General features: G+C 38.7%; 1 protein-coding gene and 1 pseudogene across 3 annotated transcripts in view; both read left to right on the top strand.

Annotated features, from left to right (window-relative positions):
• The window catches only part of SYN2 (synapsin II), a 207867-nt gene that overhangs the window by 77690 nt on the left and 102817 nt on the right, over positions 1-27360 (top strand). The gene's annotated exons all lie outside the window — the stretch shown is intronic.
• On the top strand, positions 3192-5319 carry LOC101013154 (annotated as a pseudogene). The gene has a single exon (XR_004182093.1). The product of XR_004182093.1 is annotated as an actin, cytoplasmic 2-like (transcript).

The raw sequence follows: 27360 nt of genomic DNA, 5'->3' as shown, positions 1-27360 counted from the left end.
GGGTCCCTCCCACGACATGTGGGGATTGTGGGAACTACAATTCAAGATGAGATTTGGTTGGGGATACAGCCAAACTGTATCAACAAGATTTGTTAAATTGTATTTCAAATCTCCCTAGCGGAGAAAAGACAAATGCAGATTCTAGCATGGGAAAAGAAACTGAATGAGTCATGTCAAGGTTTTAATCCAAGTCATTCAGTGATTTAAAAAAAAAAAGAGGGCCAGGCGCGGTGGCTCAAGCCTGTAATCCCAGCACTTTGGGAGGCCGAGACGGGCGGATCACGAGGTCAGGAGATCGAGACCATCCTGGCTAACACGGTGAAACCCCGTCTCTACTAAAAATACAAAAAACTAGCCGGGCGAGGTGGCGGGCGCCTGTAGTCCCAGCTACTTGGGAGGCTGAGGCAGGAGAATGGCGTAAACCCGGGAGGCGGAGCTTGCAGTGAGCTGAGATCTGGCCACTGCACTCCAGCCCGGGCTACCGAGCAAGACTCCGTCTCAAAAAAAAAAGAAAAAAAGGGATGTTTTTTCCCTTATTGTTTCAACTCTATATGAGAGGTAAACCTTTCCTTTCATTGTAAAATTATTTTCATTTTCATCCTTTAAGGCCAAGTCTTCTATGAAACTTCACTTTCTCCCTGATCCATACTATATTCCTTTGTTGAACTCCTCTAATTAATATGCATGGCATCACAACATCAATGCATGAATAAGAGACTGTTAGAATGTTTATTAATTGGCCAGGAGTGGTGGCTCACGCCATGTACAGTTTCTTCTTCTCTACTAAATCATTTTCATCTGCATATTACAAGCTCCAGACTCCCTTACCTTAACCAGAAAAAAAAAAAAGGAAAGAAAGGGAAAGCTTCCTTGACACTTTCTGAACTTTCCTAGTTCATTTCCTAGAAATGTTTCTCAAATTCTATCTCTCTGTCTTCGGGTCTTCACCTTTCAAGCATCCTATAAATTTTTAAAATTAAAATTTGAACTCAGGCCAGGCATGGTGGGCTCATGCCTGTAATGGCAGCACTTTGGAAGGCTGAGGCGATAGGACCACTTGAGCCTAGGAATTTGATACCAGCATGGCCAATGTGGCAAAACCCTGTCTCTACAAAAAGAAAAATTAGGCAGGTGTGGTGGCGCATGCCTGTAGTCCCAGCTGCTTGGGAGGCTGAGGTGGGAGGATCACCTGAGCATTGGGAGGTAAAGGATGCAGTGAGCTGTGGTTATACCACTGCACTCCAGTCTTGGTGACAGAGTGAGACCTTGTCTCGAATGAATGAGTGAATCAATAAATAAAAATTTGAACTTAAATGTAATAAGTGTATTTGATATGTGTCTACCACTTGATATCTCTCTTTTTATAGAAACATTTAAAGCTCAACCTTTCATGTCTGAAAATATCTTTATACTATCCTTGTACTTAATTGATAGTTTGCTGGCTTTAGAATTTTAGGTTGGAAGTCATTTTTCCTTAGAATGTTGAAGGCATTGCTCAGTTATCTTCCGGCTTCCAGTATTGCTCCTGGGAAGTTTGCAGCCACTTTGATTCCTAATCTTTTGGATGTTGATCTGTTCCCACCCTCTTCCCTGAAAGCATTTGGAATTTTCTCTTTGGCTTGCTTTTCTGAAATTTATGATGGTAAATCTTAGTGAGAATCTATTTTCATTTGTTTTGCTTGACTCTCTGGAGCCCTTTCAGTCTGGGTAACAAGCCCTTCAATTCTGAGATATTTTCTTGAATTCCTTCATTGTTGATTTCCAATCCATATTTTTCTGTGCTCTCTTTCTAGAACTATTATTTGGATGTTGACCTTCTGAGTTGATCAGCAGATTTAAATTTTTTTCTTTTCTGTTTTTCATTTCTGAGTTTTTTTCTGTATTTTTAGGAAGATTTCCTTGACTTCCAACCTTCCTAATGAGTTTTTTTTTTTTTTTCCTGTGATACTATTTTCTCTCTTTAAAAATCTTTCTGGCTTAAAGTGTGCAATCCAGTGGTTTTTAGTACATCCACAGGGTTGTGCAACTACCACACATCACTATCAATTTCAGAACATTTTCATTACCCAGAAATAAAGCTCTGTACCCATTGATAGTCACACCCCTATTTCTCCACACCTCAGCCTTAGGTCACCACTAATCTGCTTTCTGCCTCTACAGAGTTGCCTATTCTGAACACTTCATTTAAATGGAGTCATATAATATATGGTCTCCTGTCACTGGCTTTTTTTACTTAGGAAAATGTTTTCAAGGTCCATCCATGTTGTAGCACGTATCAGTACTTCATTCCATTTTATTGCTGACTGACATTCCATCGTGTCTATACTACATTTTGTTTATTCATCAGTTGGTGGACATTTGGGTTGTTTCCAATTTTTGACCATATGAATAACGCTGCCATGAACATTTGTGTACAAATTGTGTGACCATTTTCTTTTTTTTTTTTTTTTTGAGACAGAGTCTTGCCCTGTTGCCCAGGCTGGAGTGCAGTGGTACGATCTCAGCTCACTGCAACTTCCGCCTCCCAGGTTCAAGCTATTCTCCTGCCTCAGCCTCCTGAGCAGCTGGGATTACAAGGCACATGCCACCACCACACGCGGCTAATTTTTGTATTTTTAGAGAGACGGGGTTTCACCATGTTGGTCAGGCTGGTCTCAAACTCCTGACCTCGTGATCTGCCCGCCTCGGCCTCCCAAAGTGCTGGGATTACAGGTGTGAGCCACCACGCCTGGCTGTGGACACATGTGTTTTAAACTCCTTTGGGCATACCTAAGGAGTGAAATTGCTGGCTGCTATGATAACTCTGTTTAATGTTTTGAGGAACTGCCAAACTTTTTCCAAGTGTACCCATTTTACATTTCCACCTGCAGTTTGTGAGGGTTCTGATTTCTCTACATCCTCATCAACATTTGTTATTGTCCATCTTTTTAATTATATTTATCCTACTGGGTGTGATTTGGTACCTCGGTTTTATTTATTTGTTTTGTTTTGGGTTTTTTTGTTTTGTTTTGTTTTGTTTTGTTTTTGAGACAGAGTCTTTTTCTGTCTCCCAGGATGGAGTGTAGTGGCGTGATCATAGCTCAGTGCAGCCTCAATCTCCCAGGCTCAATCAATTCTCCCACCTCAGCCTCCTGAGTAGCTGGGACCACAGGTACGCACCACCATGCCTACCTAATTTTTAGTAGAGATGAGGTCTCTCAATGTTGCCCAGGTTGGTCTCGAATTCCTCAAGCTCAAGCAATCTTCCCGCCTTGGCCTCCCAAAGTGCTGAGATGATGGGCATAAGCTGCTATGCCTGCCTGGTACCCCAGTTTTGATATGCATTTTCCTGATGGTTAATGACGTTGAGTATCATATAGTCACTGCCGCCAGCCCATGCACTGTGTCCCCCCACTGTGCTGCCACCCTGCTCATCCGCCTGTCACAATGGAAGAAGAGATTGCCACTCTGGTCATTGACAATGTCTCTGGCATGTGCAAAGCTGGATTTGCTGGGGACGACGCCCCCCGAGCTGTGTTCCCCTCCATCCTCAGGCACCCCCGGCACCAGGGCATGATGATGGGCATGGGCCAGAAGGACTCCTATGTGGGCGATGAGGCCCAAAGCAAGCGCGGCATCCTGACCCTGAAGATTGGGACTCTGACCCCATCAAGCATGGCATCATCATCAACTGGGATGATATGAAGATTTGGCACCACACCTTCTACAGCGAGCTGCGTGTGGCCCCGGAGGAGCACCTGGTGCTGCTGACGGAGGCCCTTGTGAACCCCAAGGCCAACAGAGAGAAGATGACCCAGATCATGTTTGAGACCTTCAACACCCTGTCCATGTACGTGGCCATCCAGGCCGTGCTATCTCTCTATGCCTCTGGACGCACCACTGGCATTGTTTTGGACCCTGGAGATGGGGTCATCCACACGGTGCCCATCTGCAAGGGCTATACCCTCCCCCACATCATCCTACGTCTGGACCTGGCTGGTGGGGACTTGACTGACTACCTCATGAAGATCCTCACTGAGCGCGGCTACAGCTTCACCACCATGGCTGAGTGGGAGATCGTGGGTGACATCAAGGAGAAGCTGTGCTATGTCACCCTGGACTTCGAACAGGAGATGGCCACTGCTGCATCCTCCTCCTCCCTGGAGAAGAGCTAGGAGCTGCACAACGACCTGGTCATCACCATCAGCAATGAGTGGTCCTGGTGTCTGGAGGCACTGTTACAGCCTTCGTTCCTAGGCATGGAATCTTGCAGCATCCATGAGACCACCTTCAACTCCATCATGAAGTGTGATGTGGACATCTGCAAATACCTACATGTCAACAAGGTGCTGTTCGGTGCCACCACCATGTACCCAGGCATCGCCAACAGGATGCAGAAGGTGATCACCGCCCTGGCACCTGGCACCATGAAGATCAAGATCATTGCGCCCCCAGAGCGCAGGTACTCTGTGTGCATCTGCGGCTCCATCCTGGCCTCACTGTCCGCCTTCCAGCAGATGTGGATTAGCAAGCAGGAGTACAATGAGTTGGCCCCTCCATCGTCCACTGCATATGCTTCTAAATGGACTGCAAACAGATGCATAGCATTTGCTGCATGGCTTAATTCAGAAGCATAAATTTGCCCCTGCCAAATGCATACACTTCATGCTAGCCTCATGAAACTGGAATAAGCCTTCAAAAAGAAATTGTCCTTGAAGCTTGTATCTGATATCAGCAGTTGATTGTAGAACTTGTTGCTGATTTTGACCTTATATTCAAGTTAACTGTTTCCCCTTGGTATCTGTAGAATACCTATCCATATCTTTGATTTCACCCCTTAGTACATGTGGCTTGGTCACTTTGTGGCTGACGTAAGAACGTGCTTGTGGAAGACAAGTCTGTGGCTTGGTGAGTCTACATGGCCAGCAGTCTCCGATCTGTGCAGGGGATTAATGTGTCAGGGCTGAGTGTTCTGGGATTTCTCTAGAGGCTGGCAAGGGCTCCTGAACCAGTGATTTCTGTCCTGCCAGTCTGTCAGGGTTGGAAAAGTCCAAGCCACAGGACCCAGTTTCCTTTCTTAGCTGATGTTTTCCTGCCAGAACACCGTGGGCTGTTAACTTGCCTTGAGTTGGAAGCAGTTTGTATTTTCACCTATAAATGTATTAATCCTTTTAATTTATGTAAGGTTTTTTTGGTATACAATTCTCAATTCTTGAAAGAGATGACAACAAATTTTGGTTTTCTACTGTTACATGAGAATATTAGGCCCCAGCAACATGTCATTGTGTAAGGAAAAATAAAAGTGCTGCCGTAAAAAAAAAAAAAAAAAAAAAAAAAAAATCTTTTTATGTGATTTTGGCTATTTGTATATGTTCTTTGCAGAAATATCTATTCAAATCTTTTGACTATTTTAGAATTGGGTTGTCTTTTTATTATTGAAATATATAAAAGAGTACTTTATATATTCTGGATACCAAACCCTTATCAGATATATGATTAGCAAATATTTTCTCCTGTTCTATGAGTTGAATTTTTACTCTATTGATAGTATCTTTTGAAACACAAGAAATTTTGTTAAAGTCCAAATGTGTTTATTTTTTCCTTTGTTGGTTGTGGTTTTGAGGTCATATCTGTTATCTAGTCTGAGGTCACAAAAATTTATGGCTATATTTTCTTTTAATACTTTTATAGATTTAGCTCTTATATTTAGGCCCTTCATCCATTTTGAGTTAATTTCTGTATGTAGTATGAAATAGTGGTCTAAATTCATTATTTTGGATATGGATATATGGTTGTCCCAGCACCATTTGTTGAAAATATTCTTTTTTCTCCATTGGCTTGTCTTGGTACCCTCACCAAAAGTCAATTGACCATAAATGTGAAGGTTTATTTCTGGGTTTCTCCTATTTATGTTTTTAGCTTCCAAGAGCTCTTTGTTTTTCTTCAATTGCTTCCTTATTCGTCCTGTTTTTCTATCATGGGTCATTGTCGTTGTGAAGATATTAATAATGGCTTTTAAAGCTTTCATTTCTCTGCATAGTCTCTATTTCTCCAGGTTACCTTTTTCCCTGTTCATGATTTTGATCTCTGTGTTTTGTTCCATAGTGTCTATTAAAATATGTATTATTCTCAATTGTCTGTTCAAGTTTAAAGACAGAGCACTAAAGCCTAATTGAAAGCTCTGTGTGTTTAAGTAGAGTTTACCAGCTGTGGACCTCACTGTCAGATGATCTAGTAGACCTTATCAATATGACAATATCTAAATTGTTTTTCTTAAGCAACTTAGAAAGCTCTCTATTACTCTTCATGGAAGGGTATAATCATGGCTCCCAGCATTCTGCAGTTTCAGTGTGGAGAGGACTGGGTTTTTTCAACTGTTAGAAAGTAAGTTTTCCCTTAGTTCTACATGTTTTCAGTAAAGCATCTGCATCTTCAAAAGTGTCTAGTGGTCCCTAGGCCAAAAACCCTGCTTTTTAACTTCTTCAGAGAATAAATTCTGGTTTCCTGTATGGATTAAGGGGCACCAAGGTGATGAGTCACCCAGTGAAGTAGAACAGTGGATATGACATAGAGGCCTAAGTGCTTCTTAAAAATCAGCTCACCTGTATGTATAACACCACTTCCAGAGACTTTTGGAGGTTCCATGGTATAAACCAGGCTGCTTTTTCCCACTGCTGGCTTAGGACTCAGCTTTCTCAAATCTGCAGTCAGTTACCATTCCCTCCATTCTCCAATATCCATAATTTTGTTGCTGCAATTTCTTCTTCCATTCTCTTCATCCTTGTGGATTTATAACTAAAAAGAAAACCAAAAATAAAGCAACCCTTTACATTTATTGTAGCTGGATTTCTGGAGGTAAAAAGTTAACTATTTGTGTTCATTCTGTCATCTTTAACCAAAAGACAGAATATTAAACAATATTTTTGCTATTGGTTTGTGATTTATGTTATATGTGCATTGGAGCCAAGGATAAAATCTTTGAAATTTGTTGAGGCTTGCTTTGTAAGCCTTGGATTGATTGATTTTTATAAATGTTTCTTTGTGCTTAAGAAGAATGTACTGTATAATTGTTGGTATCTAAATAATTTGTTGGATCAAACTTGCTAATTATTATATAAATATTCACATACTTGGTAATTTTCTTATTCTTAATCTATCAATTATCTAGAGAAGTTTGTTAAAATCTACCACTTCAATTGTAGACTTGTCAGTTTCTCCTTGTAAATCTGTCAACTTTTGCTTATATCATATATTTAGAAGCTATGAATTAGGGCCATACATGTTACAGAGTAGTTCTATCTTCTTGCTAGATTACTCCTATTAATCATATATAATAGGCCTCTTTATTTCTCTATCAATGCTTTTTGCTATTAGTTCTGTTTTATCTATCATATAGTTTTATTTAATTTTAGCCTGGTGTATCTTTTTCTATCCCTTTACTTTTAGCCTTTCTATGTTTATCTATTTTACGTGTATCTCTTGCAAAATAGCCTATAAATGAATTTTTAGAATCAATCTGACAATATTTGTCTTAACTTGAAATTTTACATTTATTATAATTACTGATATGTTAGATTTATTTCTGCTGTTTGTATAATGCTTACTACTGTGTTTTAACTATTTATCATTTTCTTTTTCTTTCCTGCCTTCTACCAGATTACAAGCCCTCCCACTCTTTTTTCAGTCCATTAATTTGGAAGTTATACATTCTGTTTGTATTACGTTAGTGAATACTCTTAAAATTTTAAAGTTGCAGTTGACTTAAAGTCCAAATTCAGTCAAATTCTTTATTCTTCTCCAGAACAACTCCACAGTCTTGTTCTGATTATATGTTATTATTATCCAGTTTTTATACTTGTTTTTATATTCAAATTTGTTCTTTTTTGTTGTTCTGTGGCTTGGATTTATACAGGAGTCTTAATTCTGCCTTATGCAGACTCTTCCTCCTCCCTATATTTAGTTGATTGGACCAGGGGTAGACACTGGATCTAAGTCAGGCTAACCCCTGGAAACCTGAAACTGGGCCCAAGAGACACTAGTTGGACCTAGCGAAAAGCCAGAGATGAGAGAGAGGGAAAATTTGATTCCTGATGACTTTGCAGTTTCTGATTCCAGTTTCTCAAGAGGTGCAGCTTTGGAGTTCTCTGAGATATTCCTGTATCCTTGCAATAAATTCTCCTTTTTTGTTAAAGTAATTTATAGTGGGTTTCTTTCTTGTTATGAAAGGAACTTGAAAATGCCATTCTCCTTCCCAGAATTACTAATTTTAAATTAATTATATCATTGCACATCTGTTTAGTACTTCATAGCTTACTGAATATGTACCGTCATTAATTATTCTCATCACAACAATGTGAATATTAATGGTTTTTCAACTAGATAAATGAGGAAACTGAGGCCCAGACTCATAAAATGATTGGCCCATGTTCTTAAAGATGTGGTTGATCAGCTTATATGAAAACCCAGGTGTTATTTTTAGCCCGGTGACTTCCTGTGCATCATTGCATTCTAAGTTAGCCTAAGGTTGTCACAAAGGTTGTTTTCATAACATAGAGCTTCATCTTCTCCAAAGAAATAGAATTGAGATTATAGGGAAAATCTTTTATATTAAATGCTTAGATAATATAATGAGAAATCTGTTATTCTATTTGGAGGAAAATTACTTTGGGTACAATTTATATGATATCAGTTGCTATGATATATGGTTTTTAATAATCAACACAGGTGGAGGCTTATAATAAAAGGGTGCCTTGCTATTATAGTAGAAGAATGAAATAACCTACAGTCCACATTTATCTGTGAATGCTACTCAATTTTCTTTCTCCTTAGCCTTGCAGCTTTCTTTAAATTAGAAAATTAAATCTTCAGGGTCATTATTTTAAAAGATATTCTATTCTTCCTCTTCCCTGATAACAAATTCCTTATATATTAAGAATTACTGGAGCAATATTTTATCCTGTATATGGCCAGTGATTTAAAGGATGCTTTTCATTTCTGAAATTGCATTAGGAGTACATAAATGCTTTTTAAAAAATATTTATTCAGTAAAGCAAGTATGATACCTATTTGCAACACTAGGCCACATGTGAGATTTTTAAAACAATGAGTTAGTCACTGTCTTTAAAGAGCATATAGCTGATAATATTACCAGCCAATATTCTTTGAATACTTACTATTCGCCAGTCACTGTTGTAAATATTTTAGATCATATGTTAATTCACTTAATCTTCACAACAATCCTGTGAGGTATATACTATTATTATCACCATTTTATAGATAAGAATATTGAGGTACCTTTACAGAGAAGGTAGAGTAATAAGCTCAAGTCACATAGCTAGTAAGTTGTAAAGCCAGGACTAGAATATATGCCTGACTCGCGGCAAAGTTCATGCTTTTCCTTCTTATGCCATGCTGCCTTTAGAGCTGAGGAAAACAGTCTAGTGGGGAGGCTAATGAAATAAACCAGTGTGAGGCGATAAGTTCCTGGAGTAAGGGCAGTCATATCACCACATTTCTTGAATTTTCTCAGTAGTGATTTCGGATACTCTGCTTGTCTCTATGAGCCATGAAAATGTTAGGCAAAATCTTGTGTTTTAGTACATAGAGTAATTGCTTTTTGAACCTAGAAGTAATTATATTTCTTTTCTCAGACTGTGTGTACAAATTTTTGATTACACTAACATGATCACCATGGAAAGTAAGAATGGAGAAAAAAAAGATTTCAAGGGAATCATACTAATAATACATATTCACCTTTTTATCAGTCATTACTAGGTAACATGATCACCGTGGGAAGTGAGAATGGAGAAACAAATGATTTCAAGGGAATCATACTAATAATACAACCTTTTTATCAGTCATTACTAGGTGTTAGACACTATGCTAAGTGTTTTACCTGTTTTAATTTAACCTCACAACAATTCTGTTAGGTAAGTGTTATTACTCACCAAAGCTAAGAAAGGTTAAGTAAGTTGTCCAATCTCACATGGCTCATTAGTGATAGAACTGTGTTTTGAACACAGGTCTATCCCATTACAGAGCTATTTGAAACTGCTTCTGGAAACAAATTTGATGTCACTCGAATAGCCCATGTTGCTAGGATTACAACATGTCAAATGCCTCTGTAGTGACAGATGGTTTGGATAACAAGATTGATTAAAGTTAACTTTGACCTGAGAAATTGTGTGGTTTTAGATGGAAGAAGAGGTGTTGAAGGAAGACTGAGCCAGCTGCTGACCAATGGGATAGAATTTGAGAGGGAGAAGTGTTGGAAGTGGAGTTACAGTTTCCTCCCTGATTTTTTCTGTATTAACTTTACTACTCAGTGCAAGTTTGCAACAGGGCAGTCTTGCTACAGTATCTCCTCTGTGATCTAGTCTCCATACCTAGTTAGGTTAATCTGTAAAGTTAAGCATTGAGCTTGATATTAGTGACCCAATTAAGATGGTTTCACTCCCAAGAAAATTCATGTAAGAATAACTCTAAGCATGGCCATAGATTTTAATCAAACCTTGCATAGAATTTTTTTTCTTTTTTTAAAAAAAATTATTTTTCTTTGAAGTTCCAGGGCACATGTGCAGGATGTGCAGGTTTGTTACATAGGTAAACGTGTGCCATGCTAGTTTGCCGCACCATCAACCCATCCCGTAGGTGTTAAGCCCAGCATGCATTAGCTGTTTTTCCTAATGCTCTCCCTCCCCCACCCCAACCCCTGGCAGGCCCCAGTGTGTTGTTCCCCTCCCTGTGTCCGTATGTTCTCATTGTTCAGCTTCTACTTACAAGTGAGAATATGCGGTGTTTGGTTTTCTGTTCCTGTGTTAGTTTGCTGAGGATAATGGCTTCCAGCTCCCTCCATGTCCCTGGAAAGGACATGATTTCATTCCTTTCTATGATTACATAGTATTCCATGGTATATATGTACCACATTTTCTTTATCTGGTCTATCATTGAGGGGCATTTGGGTTGATCCCATGTCTTTGCTATTGTGAATAGTGCCTCAATGAACATATATGTGCATGTATCTTTGTAATTGATCTATATTCCTTGGGGTATATACCCAGTAATGGGATTGCTGGGTCAAATGGTATTTCTGGTTCTAGGTCTTTGTGGAATTGCCACACCATCTTCTACCATAGTTGAACTAATTTACATTCTCATCGACAGTGTAAAAGTGTTTTTATTTCTCCGCAACCTTGCCAGCATCTGTTGTTTCTTGGCTTTTTAATAATCGCCATTCTGACCGGTGTGAGATGGTATCTCATCGTGGTTTTGATTTGCATTTCTCTAATGATCAGTGATGTTGAGATTTTTTTCATATGTTTGCTGGCTGTATGAATGTCTTCTTTTGAGAAGTGTCTGTTCATGTCTTTTGCCCACTTTTTAATGGGGTTGTTTTTTTTCTTGTAAATTTGTTTAAACTCGTTGTAGATTCTGGATATTAGACCTTTGTCAGATGGATAGATTACAAAAATTTTCTCCCACTCTGTCGGTTGGCTGTTCACAGTGATCATAGTTTCTTTTGCTGTGCAGAAGCTCTTTAGTTTAATTATATCCCATTTGTCAATTTTTGCTTTTGTTGCGGTTGCTTTCATCATAACATCTTTGCCTGTGCCTATGTCCTAAATGTTATTACCTACATTTTCTTCTAGGGTTTTTATAGTTTTGGATTTTACATTTAACTATTTAGTCCATCTTGAGTTAATTTTTGTATAAGGTTTAAGGAAGGGGTCCAGTTCAATTTTCTGCATATGGCTAGCCAGTTCTCCCAGCACCATTTATTAAATAGGGAATCCTTTCCTCATTGCTTGTTTTTGTCAGGTTTGTTGAAGATCAGGTGGTTATAGTTGAGTAGTCTTTTTTCTGAGTTCTCTATTCTGTTCCATTGGCCTATGTGTCTGTTTTTGTACCATTACCATATGTTTTGGTTACTGTAGCCTTTTAATGTAGTTTGAAGTCCAGTAGTGTGATGCCTCCAACTTTGTTCTTTTTGCTTAGGATTGTCTTGGCTATACAAGCTCTTTTTTGGTTTCATATGAATTTTAAAATAGTTTCTTCTAATTCTATGAAGAATGTCAATGGTAGTTTAATGGGAATAGCATTGAATCTATAAATTACTTTGGGGAGTATGGCTATTTTCACCGTATTGATTCTTCCTGTCCATGACATGGAATGTTTTTCCGTTTGTTTGTGTCCTCTCTGATTTCCTTGAGCAGTGGTTTGTAGTTCTTCTTGAAGCAGCCCTTCACTTCCCTTGTTAGCTGTATTCCTAGGTATTTTATTCTTTTTAGCAGTTGCGAATGGGAGTTTATTCATGATTTGGCTCTCTGCTTGCCTGTTGTTGGTGTATAGGAAAGCTTGAGACTTTTGCACATTGATTTTGTATCCTGAGACCTTGCTGAAGTTGGTTATCAGCTTAAGAAGCTTTTGGGCTGAGACAATGGGGTTTTCAAGATATAGGATCATGTCATCCATAAACAAAGACAATTTGACTTCCTCTCTTCCTATTTGAATATCCTTTTTTCTTTCTCTCGCCTGACTGCCCTGGCCAGAACTTTCAGTATTATGTTGAATAGGAGTGGTGAAAGAGGGCATCCTTGTCTTGTGCTGGTTTTCTTTTTTTTTTTTTAAATTATACTTTAAGTTCTAGGGTACATGTGCATAATGTGCAGGTTTGTTACATATGTATACTTGTGCCATATTGGTGTGCTGCGCCCATCAACTGGTCAGCACCCATCAACTCGTCATTTACATCAGGTGTAACTCCCAATGCAATCCCTCCCCCCTCCCCCCGCCGTGATAGGCCCCGGTGTGTGATGTTCCCCTTTCCGAGTCCAAGTGATCTCATTGTTCAGTTCCCACCTATGAGTGAGAACATGCGGTGTTTGGTTTTCTGTTCTTGTGATAGTTTGCTGAGAATGATGGTTTCCAGCTGCATCCATGTCCCTACAAAGGACACAAACTCATCCTTTTTTATGGCTGCATAGTATTCCATGGTGTATATGTGCCACATTTTCTTAATCCAGTCTGTCACTGATGGACATTTGGGTTGATTCCAAGTCTTTGCTATTGTGAATAGTGCCGCAATAAACATACGTGTGCATGTGTCTTTATAGCAGCATGATTTATAATCCTTTGGGTATATACCCAGTAATGGGATGGCTGGGTCATATGGTACTTCTAGTTCTAGATCCTTGAGGAATCACCATACTGTTTTCCATAATGGTTGAACTAGTTTACAATCCCACCAACAGTGTAAAAGTGTTTCTATTTCTCCACATCCTCTCCAGCACCTGTTGTTTCCTGACTTTTGAATGATTGCCATTCTAACTGGTGTGAGATGGTATCTCATTGTGGTTTTGATTTGCATTTCTCCAATGGCCAGTGATGATGAGCATTTTTTCATGTGTCTGTTGGCTGTATGAATGTCCTCTTTTGAGAAATGCCTATTCATATCCTTTGCCCACTTTTTGATGGGGTTGTTTGTTTTTTTCTTATAAATTTGTTTGAGTTGTTTGTAGGTTCTGGATATTAGCCCTTTGTCTGATGAGTAGATTGCAAAAATTTTTTCCCATTCTGTAGGTTGCCTGTTCACTCTGATGGTAGTTTCTTTTGCTGTGCAGAAGCTCTTTAGTTTAATGAGATCCCATTTATCAATTTTGGCTTTTGTTGCCGTTGCTTTTGGTGTTTTAGACATGAAGTCCTTGCCCATGCCTATCTCCTGAATGGTATTACCTAGGTTTTCTTCTAGGGTTTTTATGGTATTAGGTCTAACATTTAAGTCTCTAATCCATCTTGAATTAATTTTCGTATAAGGAGTAAGGAAAGGATCCAGTTTCAGCTTTCTACTTATGGCTAGCCAATTATCCCAGCACCATTTATTAAATAGGGAATCTTTTCCCCATTTCTTGTTTTTCTCAGGTTTATCAAAGATCAGATGGCTGTAGATGTGTGGTATTATTTCTGAGGATTCTGTTCTGTTCCATTGGTCTATATCTTTGTTTTGGTACCAGTACCATGCTGTTTTGGTTACTGTAGCCTTGTAGTATAGTTTGAAGTCAGGTAGTGTGATGCCTCCAGCTTTGTTCTTTTGACTTAGGATTGTCTTGGAGATGCGGGCTCTTTTTTGGTTCCATATGAACTTTAAAGCAGTTTTTTCCAATTCTGTGAAGAAACTCATTGGTAGCTTGATGGGGATGGCATTGAATCTATAAATTACCTTGGGCAGTATGGCCATTTTCACGATATTGATTCTTCCTATCCATGAGCATGGTATGTTCTTCCATTTGTTTATGTCCTCTTTTATTTCACTGAGCAGTGGTTTGTAGTTCTCCTTGAAGAGGTCCTTTACATCCCTTGTAAGTTGGATTCCTAGGTATTTTATTCTCTTTGAAGCAAGTGTGAATGGAAGTTCATTCATGATTTGGCTCTCTGTTTGTCTCTTACTGGTGTATAAGAATGCTTGTGATTTTTGCACATTAATTTTGTATCCTGAGACTTTGCTGAAGTTTCTTATCAGCTTAAGGAGATTTGGGGCTGAGACAATGGGGTTTTCTAAATATACAATCATGTCATCTGCAAAGAGGGACAATTTGACTTCTTCTTTTCCTAACTGAATACCCTTTATTTCTTTCTCTTGCCTGATTGCCCTAGCCAGAACTTCCAACACTATGTTGAATAGGAGTGGTGAGAGAGGGCATCCCTGTCTTGTGCCAGTTTTCAAAGGGAATTTTTCCAGTTTTTGCCCATTCAGTATGATATTGGCTGTGTGTTTGTCATAAATAGCTCTTAGGATTTTGAGATGTGTTCCATCAATACCGAATTTATTGAGAGTTTTTAGCATGAAGGGCTGTTGAATTTTGTCAAAGGCCTTTTCTGCATCTATTGAGATAATCATGTGGTTTTTGTCTTTGGTTCTGTTTATATGCTGGATTACATTTATTGATTTGCGTATGTGGAACCAGCCTTGCATCCCAGGGATGAAGCCAACTTGATCATGGTGGATAAGCTTTTTGATGTGCTGCTGGATTCGGTTTGCCAGTATTTTATTGAGGATTTTTGCATCGATGTTCATCAGGGATATTGGTCTAAAATTCTCTTTTTTTGTTGTGTCTCTGCCAGGCTTTGGTATCAGGATGATGTTGGCCTCATAAAATGAGTTAGGGAGGATTCCCTCTTTTTCTATTGATTGGAATAGTTTCAGAAGGAATGGTACCAGCTCCTCCTTGTACCTCTGGTAGAATTCAGCTGTGAATCCATCTGGTCCTGGACTTTTTTTGGTTGGTAGGCTATTAATTATTGCCTCAATTTCAGAGCCTGCTATTGGTCTATTCAGGGATTCAGCTTCTTCCTGGTTTAGTCTTGGGAGAGTATAAGTGTCCAGGAAATTATCCATTTCTTCTAGATTTTCTAGTTTATTTGCGTAGAGGTGTTTATAGTATTCCCTGATGGTAGTTTGTATTTCTGTGGGGTCGGTGGTGATATCCCCTTTATCATTTTTTATTGCATCTATTTGATTCTTCTCTCTTTTCTTCTTTATTAGTCTTGCTAGCGGTCTATCAATTTTGTTGATCTTTTCAAAAAACCGACTCCTGGATTCATTGATTTTTTGGAGGGTTTTTTGTGTCTCTATCTCCTTCAGTTCTGCTCTGATCTTAGTTATTTCTTGCCTTCTGCAAGCTTTTGAATGTGTTTGCTCTTGCTTCTCTAGTTCTTTTAATTGTGATGTTAGAGTGTCAATTTTAGATCTTTCAGCTTTCTCTTGTGGGCATTTAGTGCTATAAATTTCCCTCCACACACTGCCTTATATGTGTCCCAGAGATTCTGGTATGTTGTATCTTTGTTCTCATTGGTTTCAAAGAACATCTTTATTTCTGCCTTCATTTCGTTATGTACCCAGTAGTCATTCAGGAGCAGGTTATTCAGTTTCCATGTAGTTGAGTGGTTTTGATTGAGTTTCTTAGTCCTGAGTTCTAGTTTGATTGCACTGTGGTCTGAGAGACTGTTTGTTATAATTTCTGTTCTTGTACATTTGCTGAGGAGTGCTTTACTTCCAATTATGTGGTCAATTTTGGAATAAGTGTGATGTGGTGCTGAGAAGAATGTATATTCTGTTGATTTGGGGTGGAAAGTTCTGTAGATGTCTATTAGGTCTGCTTGCTGCAGAGATGAGTTCAATTTCTGGATATCCTTGTTAACTTTCTGTCTCGTTGATCTGTCTAATGTTGACAGTGGGGTGTTGAAGTCTCCCATTATTATTGTATGGGAGTCTAAGTCTCTTTGTAAGTCTCTAAGGACTTGCTTTATGAATCTGGGTGCTCCTGTATTGGGTGCATATATATTTAGGATAGTTAGCTCTTCCTGTTGAATTGATCACTTTACCATTATGTAATGGCCTTCTTTGTCTCTTTTGATCTTTGATGGTTTAAAGTCTGTTTTATCAGAGACTAGTATTGCAACCCCTGCTTTTTTTGGTTCTCCATTTGCTTGGTAGATCTTCCTCCATCCCTTTATTTTGAGCCTATGTATGTCTCTGCATGTGAGATGGGTCTCCTGAATACAGCAGACTGATGGGTTTTGACTCTTTATCCAGTTTGCCAGTCTGTGTCTTTTAATTGGAGCATTTAGTCTATTTACATTTAAGGTTAATATTGTTATCTGTGAACTTGATCCTGCCATTATGATATTAACTGGTTATTTTGCTCGTTAGTTGATGCAGTTTCTTCCTAGCCTCGATGGTCTTTACATTTTGGCATGTTTTTGCAATGGCTGGTACCAGTTGTTCCTTTCTATGTTTAGTGCTTCCTTCAGGGTCTCTTGTAAGGCAGGCCTGGTGGTGACAAAATCTCTAAGCATTTGCTTATCTGTAAAGGATTTTATTTCTCCTTCACTTATGAAACTTAGTTTGGCTGGATATGAAATTCTGGGTTTAAAATTCTTTTCTTTAAGAATGTTGAATATTGGCCCCCACTCTCTTCTGGCTTGGAGAGTTTCTGCCGAGAGATCTGCTGTGAGTCTGATGGGCTTCCCTTTGTGGGTAACCCGACCTTTCTCTCTGGCTGCCCTTAAGATTTTTTCCTTCATTTCAACTTTGGTGAATCTGGCAATTATGTGTCTTGGAGTTGCCCTTCTCGAGGAGTATCTTTGTGGCATTCTCTGTATTTCCTGAATTTGAATGTTGGCCTGCCCTACTAGGTTGGGGAAGTTCTCCTGGATGATATCCTGAAGAGTGTTTTCCAACTTGGTTCCATTTTCCCCCTCACTTTCAGGCACCCCAATCAGACGGAGATTTGGTCTTTTTACATAATCCCATACTTCTTGCAGGCTTTGTTCATTTCTTTTTCTTCTTTTTTCTTTTGGTTTCTCTTCTCGCTTCATTTCATTCATTTGATCCTCAATCGCTGATACTCTTTCTTCCAGTTGATCGAGTCGGTTACTGAAGCTTGTGCATTTGTCACGTATTTCTCGTGTCATGCTTTTCATCTCTTTCATTTCGTTTATGACCTTCTCTGCATTAATTAGTCTAGCCGTCAATTCTTCCACTTTTTTTTCAAGATTTTTAGTTTCTTTGCGCTGGGTACGTAATTCCTCCTTTAGCTCTGAGAAATTTGATGGACTGAAGCCTTCTTCTCTCATCTCGTCAAAGTCATTCTCCGTCCAGCTTTGATCCGTTGCTGGCGATGAGCTGCGCTCCTTTGCCGGGGGAGATGCGCTCTTGTTTTTTGAATTTCCAGCTTTTCTGCCCTGCTTTTTCCCCATCTTTGTGGTTTTATCTGCCTCTGGTCTTTGATGATGGTGATGTACTGATGGGGTTTTGGTGTAGGTGTCCTTCCTGTTTGATAGTTTTCCTTCTAACAGTCAGGACCCTCAGCTGTAGGTCTGTTGGAGATTGCTTGAGGTCCACTCCAGACCCTGTTTGCCTGGGTGTCAGCAGCAGAGGCTGCAGAAGATAGAATACTGCTGAACAGCGAGTGTACCTGTCTGATTCTTGCTTTGGAAGCTTCCTCTCAGGGGTGTACTCCACCGTGTGAGGTGTGGGGTGTTGGTCTGCCCCTAGTGGAGGATGTCTCCCAGTTAGGCTACTCAGGGGTCAGGGACCCACTTGAGCAGGCAGTCTGTCCTTTCTCAGATCTCAACCTCCGTGTTGGGAGATCCACCGCTCTCTTCAAAGCTGTCAGACAGAGTTGCTTGCGTCTGCAGAGGTTTCTGCTGCTTGTTGTTGTTGTTGTTATTGTTGTTTAGCTGTGCCCTGCCCCCAGAGGTGGAGTCTACAGAGACTGGCAGGCCTCCTTGAGCTGCTGTGAGCTCCACCCAGTTTGATCTTCCCAGGGCTTTATTTATCTACTTAAGCCTCAGCAATGGCGGGCGCCCCTCCCCCAGCCTCGCTGCTGCCTTTCGGTTAGATCGCAGACTGCTGTGCTAGCAATGAGGAAGGCTCCGTGGGCGTGGGACCCTCCTGGCCAGGTGTGGGATATAATCTCCTGGTGTGCCCATTTGCTTAAAACGCAGTATCGGGGTGGGAGTTACCCGATTTTCCAGGTGTTGTGTGTCTCTATTCCCCTGGCTAGGAAAAGGGATTCCCTTTCCCCTTGTGCTTCCCAGGTGAGGCGATGCCTCACCCTGCTTCAGCTCTCGTTGGTCGGGCTGCAACGGCTGACCAGCACTGATTGTCGGGCACTCCCCAGTGAGATGCACCCAGTACCTCAGTTGATAATGCAGAAATCACCTGTGTCCTGTGTCGCTCGCGCTGGGAGCTGGAGACTGGAGCTGTTTCTATTCGGCCATCTTGCTCCGCGCCCCCTTTGTGCTGGTTTTCAAGGGGAGTGCTTGCAGCTTTTGCCCATTCAGTATGATATGGACTGTGGGTTTGTAATAAACGGCTCTTATTATTTTGAGGTATGTTCCCAGTACCTAGTTTATTGAGAGTTTTTAACATGAAGGTATGTTGAATGTTCTCAAAGGACTTTTCTGCATCTATTGAGATAATCCTATGGTTTTTGTCTTTAGTTCTGTTTATGTGATCAGTTACACTTACTGATTTGAGTATGTTGAACAAGCCATGCATCCCAAGAATGAAGCTAATTTGGTTGTGGTGAATAAACTTTTTGGTGTGCTGCTGTATTCAGTTTGCCAGTATTTTATTGAGAATTTTTGCATCGATGTTTATCAGGGATATTGGCCTGAAGTTTTCTTTTTTTGTTGTTTCTCTGCCAGGTTTTGATATAAGGTGATAATGGCCTTATAAAATGAGTTAGGGAAGAGTCCCTCCTTTTCAATTGTTTGGAATAGTATCAGAAGAAAGGGTATCAGCTCGTTTTTTACCTCTGGTAGAATTCAGCTGTAAATCCATCTGGTCCTGGGCTTTTTTTGGTTGGTAGGCTATTTATTAATGTCTCAGTTTCAGAACTTGTTATTGGTCTGTTCAGGGGTTCAACTTCTTCCTGCTTCAGTCTTGGGAGGGTGTATGTGTCCAGGAATTTATCAATTTCTTCTAGATTTTCTAGTTTATTTGCATAGAGGTGTTTATAGCATTCTCTGATGGTTGTTTGTATTTCTGTGGGGTCAGTGGTGATATCCTCATCATTTTTTATTGTCTATTTGATTCTTCTCTCTTCTTTATTAGTCTAGCTAGCAGTCTATATTATTAATTTTTTCAAAACAACAACAACTGAATGCATTGATTTTTTTTTTTTTTCTGAAGGGTTTTTTGTGTCTCTGTCTTCTTCAGTTCCACTCTGAGCTTGGTTATTTCTTGTCTTCTGCTAGCTTTGTGGTTTGTTTGCTCTTGGTTCTCTAATTCTGTTAGTTGTGATGTTAGGGTGTCGATTTGAGATCTTTCTAGCTTTTTGATGTGGTCATTAATGCTATAAATTCGCTTTTCAACCCTGCTTTAACTGTGTCCCAGAGATTCTGGTACATTGTCACTTTGTTCTAATGGGCTTCAAAGAACTTCTTGAGTCATTCAGGAGCAGGTTGCTCAATTTGCATGTAGTTGTGTGGTTTTGAGTGAGTTTCTTAATCTTGAGTTCTAATTTGTGCTGTGGTCTGAGAGACTTTTTGTTATGATTTCAGTTCTTTTGCATTTGCTGAGGACTGATTTACTTCTAATTATGTGATCAATTTTAGAGTGCCATGTGGCACTGAGAAGAATGTATATTCTGTTGTTTTGGGATGGAGAGTTCTGTAGATATCTATCAGGTCCCCTTAATCCGGAGCTGAGTCCAAGTCCTGAATATCTTTGTTAATTTTCTGTCTCAATGATCTAATATTGATAGATCCCACTAGAATTTTTTAGGGTACTTGCTGTTCCCATTGTGGTGGAAGAAAAATGTTAACAATCTGAAGGCCGATAGTTTAGAAAACAATATTATTAATTAGTTATCTTTTTTTAACAGCATCACCTGCTAATGTATTTTCACTGATGAGAAGATTTTATCACATCTGAATTTTAGATTTTAGTGCTTTTTAAAGACAATAAACAACAATGTTTAGTCAGAGGGTTATCTGCACTTTTAACCTCATATGGTGCTGGGCATATAAATGCATGAAAAATGCTCATTGAATAAACAAGTGAAAATCTGCCTTTTATTTATGCATGCACAATTAATTGCCTTTCCTAATGCATTGCTATACGAATGTCCATAATATCAAGTCACAAAAAGAGCAACTTAAAAGGAAAATGAAATACTTAATATTACCTTCTGTTGACTTCTGAAGGAATGAGCTATTGTTCCAGATATTTTGTATTTCCATAATAAAAAGGTAACTGAAAGACAATTTGCTCTTTTGGCATTCCTTATTTTTGTGCACATTATTAGATTGTTCATTTTAGATATTTGAGCTTTCAGCTCCTTTCCTTAATTTACTTTTTTTTGTTATCAATGCAAATTGCAAGTGTTCTGAAAGAATATTTGAGAAGGCAATTCAGACAGTGATCAGTCCTTTGTAATAGACCCAAATAATATGTTTTGTACATTTCTGGGGTTAGGAAAGTTCTGTAAGTGAAATAATGATTTCTAACAGTGCTTGAAAATTAGAGAATTAGAATCCCAGAAGTATTTTTCTCAGTAGCCATCTAATCCATCATTCTTCTACCACATAAGCCCTCTCTTCCACCAATCCCCAGGTTTTCCCTGTGTTCACACTGCTTACTTGAATATCTATATTGATTTGTAATTTCTTTTCCCACTTGTCTGTATGTCACTCTTACTTCAAGGCCCAACTCAAGTATTATTTCCTCTAGTAAGCTTTCCTATAGCTCACGTTGTTCGTTCTTTGTGTGCTTATTGGTTTGTCATTAACTTTAGTATTTGCTCTAAGGGGTACAACTGAAGGACCAATGGGCAGAAACTAAGGAAGACAGAATTAGGATCAGCAGGTGTGTTCGGGATCCCCAGAACCACCCCCATTTTTGATGATTCACTAGGGGAACACCTAGGGCTCAGCTTATAGTCACCTCTAAGATGTATTACTGTGAAAGGATACAAAGCAAAATCAGCAAAGGGAAAAGGAGCATTTGGCAAAGTCTAGAGGAAATCAAACATGAGCTTTCAAGGGTCTTCCCCTGGTGAAGTCACATAGGATGTATTTAATTCCTCCTAAGTTGCGACAAGGGTGAAATGTCTACCGGGGAAGTCCATTCGACTCAGAGCCCAAACTTTTTACTTGGGCTTGGTCACATAGATACCCTCTGCCTCTGTCATAGACACCCTAGCACATACCAAAATTCCAGACCTGCAGGAGGAAAGCAGGTATTCAGCATAAAGCACATTGCATAAACAGTTTAGGCACAGTGAATCATTCTTATGAGTCCTGAGAATTGTATTATCCCTCCTGAAATCCAAGTTCTCAGATGCTGGCCAAAGGCCAAATTTACAAATAGGCTTTTGTAAGGATAGCAGTCTCAAACTTGCTATATTAACTCTTTTCTGCAAAGTTTGGTATTAGGAAGGCCTTTCCAAAGCGCTAACTTCAGAAATAGGCTGACTTAAGAAGTAAATATTACCTTTTACTAAAAGGCATTTACAAATAAATTGTGTGAGAAGTTTTAGAGGACGTATATCCATTGCTCACTGAAAACTCACTGTTATTCAAATCTGGGGCTTTTATAATCCGCTGATATATATTATAGTTTCTTTTTTTAAAAACCATGTTACTCTTTTATTATACAGAAGAATGGCTTTGAGTTAGAAGTTAGGATACCTGAGTTTTGATGTAGTATTGTCACTCTTCACCTGTCTCCTTAATACCTCTTATCTATTTATAAAGGAGTTGAACTTTTTTATTTCAGAGTTTTCTTCCTAGCTCTCATATTTCTGCCCCTTGACAGAGTCCATTGGATTTCTTTGATTTTTAAAAAGTTCTTAATTATACCAAGTAGAAAAACCTAGTTTCCTATAATATTTAACCATTCTTCTTATTTTTTTTTCCCCGAGACTGAGTCTCACTCTCTTGTCCAGGCTGGAGTACACTGGTGCGATCTCAGCTCACTGCAACCTCTGCCTCCTGGGTTCAAGCGATTCTTCTGCCTCAGCCTCCTGAATAGCTGGGATTACAGGTGTACACCATCATACCTGGCTAATTTTTGTATTTTTAGTAGAGACAGGGTTTCACTATGTTGGCTAGGCTGGTCTAGAACTCCTGACCTCAGGTGATCTGCCCACTTCAGCCTCCCAAAGTGTTGGGATTACAGGCATGAGCCACTGTGCCCAGCCTGTTGTTTTTAATTAGATCTTTTGGAGACATCTCTATTTTTTACCTAGGATGTTTATGAATAATAGTTCTGTCTCTCTTTGCATTGGTGGTAACAAATCTTGCAGACTAAAATTTGAGTTTAGCTTCCTACCTAGGTTTGGTGGAACTGCAGTGGTGAGGAATGGGAAAACTCAAGGAGAGAGCTAAGGACAACAGGAAAGTTTATTCCTTCCTCCCAAAGTTTCTCCTTAAACTTGGAAAGTCTTCAGGGTTAGGAAAATCCTTGGAAAACACCAGAAGTGATAATGTTCATGAAATTCTTTTTTTTTTTTTTTTAATGTTCCTGAAATTCTTATGTCATTATAACTTCTGTTTTTGTGGACTGTCATGATTCTCCGAGTATAAAGAGCCTATGTGTGGGCTGCTGCTCCCACTGAAGATGGCACTTTATCATCTGTTCTACCCAGTGGTCTCTGGTGAGAATGATGGAGCCTAACCATCTGCTAGTTTTAATCTGTCTGGAGACAGGAGCCCTCTGAGATTGAGGAAAACCTAGTTTCTCCATCTGCCTAGCAGAATTACCACAGTATTTCCATTCAATCCCATATGCTGCCAACACTCTACCAAGTAAGAAATGACCAAAGTTAGGAACAGAGAAATCCTTAGAGACCATATAATGTGTTTCATGGGTTGGGATAGGGAGAGGAGAATGCTGGAATAGTCCCCTTGTTCATACACATCTCTCCCCATTCTTATAATTTAGAATTCCTGTTTATGGCATCTCTGTTAGGTAGCCATATAAGGTTTAATTAAAACTCTTCATTGATCAGGATTTTATTTCTGTCCCTAAGCCATTTAATCACTTTGAATATATTTTTTATAATGTTGAGATGAAAACTACCTCCCTATAATACCTAACCATTTCTGATTTTCTTAATTATATCTTTTGATATTATTCGGACTACTCCATCTTTTTTTCCTGAGGAGCCCTTTAAAATGTTAGAGAGTTTTGTTCTCTTTTTATTAATTAGTATTGTCTTATACACATAAAATGGAGGAGGGAGTGAGAGTTTAGAGTTTGTGTAAGTGATCAAAGCTGTTATCAACTTAAAATCACCTGTTATAAGATGTTTTATGTAAGCCTTATGGTAACCACAAATCTAAAACTCATAGTAGATACACAAAAGATAAAAAGAAAGGATTCAAGGTATGCCGCTATAGGAAATAATTAAATCACAAAGGAGGACAGCAAGAGAAGAGAGGAACAAAGGGTCTACAAATTAACTAGAAAAAAAAAAAAAAATCAACAAATTGGCTGTAGTAAGTCCCTACCTAATAATAATAATAATTTTGAATTTAAATGGATTAAAGTTTCTAATCAAAAGACATCGAGTGGCTGACTGGGTAAAAAAATACGTGTTGCCTACAAGAGACTCACTTCACTGTTAAGGACACATGTAGACTCAAAATGAAGGAATGGGAAAAGATATGCCATGCAAAGGAGCAGAAATAGCTATACTTACATCAGACAAAATAGACTTTAAGTCAAAAACTATAAAAAGAGACAAAGAAGGTCATTATATAATTATAAAGAGGTCAACTCATCAAGAAGACATAGCAATCATGTATATATTTATTTTCCCTTTTAATTTATTCTTTGATCCATTGGTTGTTCCATATATATATATGATTGTTATGGAATATATATATACACACACACATACATACACTCAATGTCAGAGCACCTAAATATATATGGTGAATATTAAAAGATCTGAAGGGAGAGATAGACTGCAATACAGTAATAGTAAGGTACTTCAATAACCCATTTTCAACAATGGACAGATTATCTAGACAGAAAATCAATAAAGAAACAGAAGTCATATTGCGTATCTTTTCCAACTACAGTGGTATGAAACTAGAAATTAATAACAGGGCATCTTGGAAAATTAACACTTATGTGGAAATTAAACAGTATGCCCTGGAACAACCAATGGATCAAAGAAGAAATTAAAAGGGAAAATAAAAAATATTTTAAGACAAACAAAAATGGAAACACAGCATATCAAAACTCATGGGATGCGGCAAAAGCAGTCCTGAGAGGGGAAATTATAGCAATAAATGCCTATATCAAAAAAGAAAAATCTCAAATAAACAACCTTACATTATACCTCAAAGGAACTAGAAAAAGAACAGAGTAATCCCAAACTTAGCAGAAGGAAGGAAATAACAAAAATCAGAGCAGAAATAAAATAGAGACTGGAAAAACAATAGAAAATATCAATAAAACTAAAAGTTGGGTTTTTTAAAAAGATAAACAATATTGATGATATTTTAGCTAGACTAACAAAAAGAGAAGATGCAAATAAACAAAACCAGAAATGAAAGAGTGGACCTTATACCTGATACCACAGAAATACAAAGTAGCGCAAGAGACGTCTATGAACCATTATATAGTAACAAATTGGATAACCAGAAGAAATAAATTCCTAAAAACCTAGAACCTATTAAGGTAAATCAAGAAGAAATAGAAAATCTGAAAAGTCAGTAACGAGTAAGGAGACTGAATAAGTAATAAAAAGTCTCCCTTCAATGAAAAGCCCAGGACCTGATGGTTTCACTGCTGACTCTACCAGATATTTAAAGAACTAATACCAATCCTTCTCAAAGTCTTCCAGGAAATGGAAGAGGAGGGAATACTTCCAAACTTGTTTTACAAGACCAGCATTACCCTGATGCCAAATACAGACAAGGACACTACAAGGAAAGAAAACTACAGGACGGTATCTTTGATGAACATACATGCAAAAATCCTCAACAAAATACTAGCGGACCAAACTCAACAACATATTTAAAAGATCATTCACCATGATCAAGTGGGATTTATCTCTGGGATGCAAGGATATTTTGACATATGTAGATCAATAAACGTGATACAGCATATTAACAAAATGAGGGACAAAACCCACATCATCATCTTGATAGATGCAAAAAAGCACTTGGCAAAATTCAACTTCCTTTCATGATAGAAACTTTGAACAAATTAGCTATAGAAAGAATGTAGTTCAATACAATAAATGCCTATATGACAAGCCCACAGCTAACATACTCAGTGGTGAAAAGTTGAAAGCTTTTTCTCTGAGATCAGGAACAAGACCAGGATGCCTACTCTTGCCACTTCTATTTATCGTAATACTAGAATTCCTAACCAGAGCAATTAGGCAAGAAATAGAAATAAAAGATATCTAAATAGAAAAGGAGGAAGGGAAACTGTAAAACTCCTAAAAGAAAGCATAAGAGAAAAGCATGACATAGGTTGAACAATGACTTCTTGGATAGGACCCCAAAAGCACAGGCAACAAAAGCAAAAATACATAATGGGATTGAATCTAACGAAAAAGCTACTGTACAACATCGGTTGACAAACACTTAGATTGTTTCCATATCTTGGTTACCGTGAGTAATACCGAAATGACCATAGTGCAAATATCTCTTCGACATACTGATTTCAAATCCTTTGGATATATACCCAGAAGTGGGATCGCTGAATTGTACAGTAATTATATTTTTAGTTTTTTTGAGGAACCTCCATAGTGTTTTCCAAAATGGCTATACTAAATTACCTTCCCACCAATAGTGCACCCTTTTCTTCACATCCTCACCAACACTTATCTTTTGTCTTTTTGATAATAGTGATTCTAACAGGTATGAGATGTTATCTCACTGTGATTTTTATTTGCATTTCCCTGATGATTAGAGAGATTGAGCAATTATTCATGTGGCCATTCATGTGCATTCTTTCTAAAAATGTATGTTCAGGTCCTTTGCCCACTTAAAAAAATTGGGTTGTTTTCTTGCTACTGAGTTGAGTTCCTTATATATTTTGGATATTAACCCCTTATCAGATGTATGGTTTGCAAATATTTTCTCCCAGTCCATAGTTGTCTCTTCACTTCCCACTGGGTCCCTGCCAGGACACCTGGGAATTGTGGGAGCTACAATTCAATATGAGATTTGGGTGGGGACATAGCCAAACCATATCAATATGCAATCATTATTTGTCAATTAAACATTTTAAAGAAAAAAGCTGTGTACAGCAGCATGTGCCTGTAGTCCTAGCTACTTGGGAAGCCAAGGCAGGAGGATTTCTTGAGCCCAGGAGTTTGATGCTAGCCTGGGCAACGTAGTGAGATATTATGTTTAAATTTTTTCTTTTTTAAGAAAAGAATCTAGCAGGAATGGTTAATTTGGAGGAATCCTGGGTTATTTGTGTTATAGCAGGCTCTAGGGAGCCTGAAGGCATTAAGTATCTAGGGGGAGTCAAGGGAAGATAATTGAGGAGTCAGAGAGAGTATACAAAAGTCAGCATGATGTCATAGAAGTTGGCTGTTACCCAGGGTTAGTGGGTGTAGGGGGAAATTCTGAGCTGGATTCAAGACTTTTGAGATTTAGTCTTGCCCTTATTCCCAAAGAGTTCTGCAATTCTGGACAGTCACTTGTAGTGCTTCATTTTCATATCTACAACATGAAGGAGTTAGATTAGATAGAATTCAGTGAGCACTAGGTACCCCTGAAAGCCCTCTAGGCTGTGATTACCAAGAAATAGACTAAAAGCATTTTAAGATAATTTCTGCCTAGATATCTGACTTGGCCTCCAGGAGACACATTTCTCTGAGACTAGCAAATTTAATT

The sequence above is a fragment of the Papio anubis genome, chromosome 2 (assembly GCF_008728515.1).
Source record: "Papio anubis isolate 15944 chromosome 2, Panubis1.0, whole genome shotgun sequence".
NCBI classification, from domain to species: domain Eukaryota; kingdom Metazoa; phylum Chordata; class Mammalia; order Primates; family Cercopithecidae; genus Papio; species Papio anubis.
The sequence above is the reverse complement of the archived record's forward strand: the minus strand, read 5'-3'. Positions and strand labels throughout refer to the sequence as shown.